Source organism: Apis dorsata, unplaced genomic scaffold (genome assembly GCF_000469605.1).
Source record: "Apis dorsata unplaced genomic scaffold, Apis dorsata 1.3 scaffold_265, whole genome shotgun sequence".
NCBI lineage: Eukaryota > Metazoa > Arthropoda > Insecta > Hymenoptera > Apidae > Apis > Apis dorsata.
In genome coordinates, this window is record NW_006263543.1 from 1339195 (window position 1) to 1343698 (window position 4504).

The 4504-nt window shown below is 39.0% G+C and overlaps 1 protein-coding gene across 5 annotated transcripts in view; it reads left to right on the plus strand.

Annotated features, from left to right (window-relative positions):
• LOC102671618 (endothelin-converting enzyme 1-like) overlaps positions 1-4504 on the plus strand; it is a 69270-nt gene that overhangs the window by 3781 nt on the left and 60985 nt on the right. The gene's annotated exons all lie outside the window — the stretch shown is intronic.

A 4504-nucleotide genomic window follows, 5' to 3' on the forward strand; every position in this document is an offset into this window, starting at 1 on the left:
TCGAGAAAAGGGGGTTAAAGGCCGGTGAGTATAATCGTTAACGTGGGATCGATCGATCGTCTCGCGGAGAGGCGAGAATAAACTGTGAAACATAAAAATAGATCGCATCGAACGGGCGGCCTCTTCGAAGGAAATTTATTAATTCCAGTGGCGAGATATTATTGGCGGAGGGAGGGGAGGAAAAAAAAAAGGTAGCAACTTTTAAAATTGGTCGAATTATTTTTTCCCCCTCCTCCTCTGTTCGAATAAATTGGGGTAGAGGAGGAGGAACGACGTGGATAAACCGTGAAAACGGGAATCGAAATTCGAGTTTGAATTTCGACGCCTCGACGACGGTGTACAATTATCATTAACGTCCTATCCAAAATTTCAAGGATAATAACGTTTATCAATTGAGGTTTAATTATCACAGAGACTCCTCTGGTTGCTTTGTAATCAATCTCGCGTTCGCCAAATACGCGATTAAATTTCAAGTTGATATGCGATGATATCCGCGAAGATTTTAGAGAATTTTCCAATCAATTTTCCTTAACCGCACATTGATTCAAATTTTTAAAACAGCTCGTCGAAATTGACTGGCAAAAAAGAACTGGTATTGCTCTTATTATTTCAAAATCGATTTTCTCGAATTCCTCGAGTTTCCCTCCATTTTAAAAATTGAAAACTTGCAAAACTGATTGGCAGTTTTATTTTCGCTCGAAATCAAATTTTTACCCCCTCTTGATATGAAACCGTAAACCGATATTCGAGAGTTATCTAACTCATCGATTAGATCAGAATCGGTCGATTTTGAAATATCAAATCACGTACGAATTTCGTTCGATCCTTCTTTGGAATCGTTCAACATCCATTTCGAGGGATTATTAACAGGGAAGAAAAGGGGATAATCCGTGATCAATTAACCGGTTCTTTTCGGCCGCGTCTTCCCTTGGCTTCAGCCTGTTAATAAGTTTGCAGTAATTACAGCTGCAAGGGGTAGTTAGTGGGATTCGAAGCAGATTGCCGCTCGAATATTCCGGATGTAGTTAAGGGATTGGTTATATCGATGTAATATACCGCTCGCGTTTCCTCCATCTTAAGCCGTGTCTCTTAATTGCCTTAAGTTCTTCGTGTCGAATATATCGTTCGTTTGCCACCGTAATGGGGGGAGGAGAGAAAAAAAAAAAAAAAAAAAAGGAGAAAAGTTTTTAGCAGGAGCTAGAATTGGAAATATTTTTAATCTCTAAAAAGAACGTGTAGGGACGTGATATTAACTTTATAAATATTAAACGTGTATTAAACGCGAGAAGAAAGATATGCGTAATAACGTATCGTAATTTATATAATTATGCGGAATATACGTATAACGTGAAACATATATATATATATATATTTGCACGAAAATCTGCAATATACTTATTATATTACGTTATATATGACATTGAATAAAGTAATATAAAAGAATTATGGCATCGAATTATAATATATATATTTTACTTCAACTGTAATGTCTTTAGTCACGATGAATATATATATATATATATATATTCGTACAACGCATATTATTCGAGAAATTATTAAAATTGATAAAACTTATAAATTGTTGAACAATTGGAATATGTACGTAATATGAAACACGAAATATTTATTTACAAAGATTTCGATTATTTATGAAAAACAATAGATCCTGACGCCATTTTCGTACCAAGATATGCGTGCAATGTACGAAATATTCACAGAGTTTTCCTCCCCGACCGTCCTTTTCAAAACGAGTATGAGGATTAGATCGAAGAGAAAAGATCGAATACACGATTTATTCGACATTGGGTATTCAATGTCGACGAGAAACGATGGATTCGAATGCTATTCCCGTGGAGGATTCGCCAAGTTCGAGTCGTTAGAGAGAGGTATGCGCGAAGCCATACTATGCGGTAAGGTTTCGAGGCAAAATGTCAACCCTACGCGAGGTCAGGGTTTCACCCTTCATCCTGACCTTTATCTTCCTCGGACACTTTTGACCCCCAACGGAAAATCCCTCTATCTAGGGACTCCCTCCATCTTCCTTCCAACTTTCTTCCTTCGTTTCATCTCGAAAATTTTCATTTTCGTGTTAAAATAAAAATGATCGACTCGAAGAGATGCGTTTCCAATAAAAAAAGATGTACTGCTGTATTTCTAGATGTATATAGTTTGTATATAGTCTGTTGTTTGTACATGGATCGGTTGTTTTGAAAGTTAACAATTGGAATTGCAACATGTTCCGATCAACAATATAGTAATGTTTTCGTTGAAAATGTGAAGAAAAGAGATAATACTTTACAGAAAATCTACTTTGGATAGATTCACTGTTAAAAAAAAAAATTTATTATTACTTAGATTTAATCTGTATCTTATGGAGAAGAAAAAAAAAATTAGAAAAATTAGTCGAGCAATAAGAATTATTCTTTCGTTCAATATCCACGGTAACAACTTCCTCAAAACTTTCACGAAAGAAGAATATTCTTTGTCGTGGAAATACGTGGAAATAGAAGTATTAGAAATTCGTATTGACGCGCGCTGTCAAAGGCGTGCCAAACTTTCTCGCTCGCGTTCTCCACGCCATTTGGCACGCTTCCTTACGCGTAACCGAACTTCAATCCCGAGAAATTCTCCTCGCATACTTGCGACCTTCCCCCCTTTAAGCCCATACGTTCCGAATCGAGGCGAAGATAAATTATTATCCACCTTATGGCGGAACAGAGAAATCTTTGCGCGCGCGATCCAAGTACGGAGAATCACGAACGAGGAGGCCGTGTTCGTGGAATATGAAATTGAAAAGTTTTTCAATGGCTTTTCCTAATTTTATTCCATTTAAGCCGAATTCATTCTCGTATCGAAAACCGCCAAAGAAGCTTGGTTTCCTTTGCTGCGCCGGGGCGTAGCAACCTCCTCTTCGAGACCTCCTTTCGGGAGGGTTAAAGAATCCGAAATTCACGGACGACTTGGCGAAGAATTTCGGAAAGCTTGAAATCTTTGAATCGCGAAAGCTGGGTCATCTAGGCGGATGCTTACTCAGTCTTGAAGAATTTTCATCAGAGAATATTTTCATATATATATGTGTATGCATATATACAGAGAAAATAGCTGGTTTGGGGGAAGAGGGGAAATCGAGTGCACGAACGAATGTAATGAGTCGTGGTGGAAACGAGTCGTACGATATTTGCGACTCGATTACAGATAGCTAATATATAACGCAGATTCTGTGACGTTTACTTAAATTGGACGATTTGCACGCATAGATTTTCTTGGGGGATGATAGGGATTCGGGGATGATTTAGATTTCGATTCTTCTACTTTTTCATCGCGAGACGAGTGAAAAATTCTCTGAGAACTGGGTCGAACTGGTTAATTTCACGCAACCATATCCGTTTGCTTGGGGGGGGCGAGGGGTGTGAGGCATCATCGTTGGTGAAAGGATCATCATCCGTCTCTGTCAAGAAAAGAGGCGCATCCAGGGGCATCCAGGGGTGAAAGGCAATTGACGACAATGAGAATCGTCGACGTGTAGTTGCGCAACCCCCCCCTTTCGTTAGGCTCCTCGAATTTTTAGGTTAACTCTTTGGACAGGTTTCACAGGATATGAGTCGAGACCGATTCTTCACTTCCTCCTCCTCCTCCTCCTTCTCCCTTCTTTTCCCCTTATTTATCTTCGCCGAGTCCCCGAGTTCGCGTCAAACCATTCGTCTTTTTCAAGAAAGACGTATGATTTCGCTTCGCGAGTGCTCCCCCGACGCATTAAGGAAGAAAGGCGTGTGATCTTTATATTTGAAGACGAATCGAACGAGTTTTTCCTTTTTTTTTTCCTTTTTCCATCCAATCGCAGAAATAGAAAAAGATCCGCGAAATTGCGTCGTCTTAAATTTGTTATTCGATAGATTCCCCATTAGAATTCGTCGTGCGTGTGTTTTTTTTCTTCTTAAGTTTCTCCTTTCCTTCCAAAAGAGAAGAGAAGAAAATTTTACTCGCTCTTTTCAATCGGCACGGAATGATCTGTATTCGTGAAATATTACACGCGATATTAGACCGAGGAGGAAAATAGATCGTGGAAAATGGACAAATAAAGCGGCGTGTCCGTTTCAATTACGCTTCCCTCCCACTTACGTATCGTATAGCGCTAAATAAATTAAATTAGAAAAGAGGGAACACGCGGTGTTCCTACGCGATAAAAATTTTACGACGGAACATTTGAACCGTGCGCCGCACGTAAGAAACGTATCCTTGACCTCTTGCATTAGCAAAATGATTCTCAACGTTATTTCTCAAACTTTATTCCCCATTTCTTTTATCCTCATTATTGCACCCGCCTCGCCTTCACCTTCGCGCGATTACCCCCCTCCTCCTGCAATATAATACATATATATATATATCCCCCGTCTAATTTCTTTTGTATCGATCAACCGATACGAGGCTCGTAAGAATCGTTCCTTCTAATCCTCCTGGATTAAGTTGGAGGCTAATAATATGAAAAAAAAAAAAAAAAAAAAAA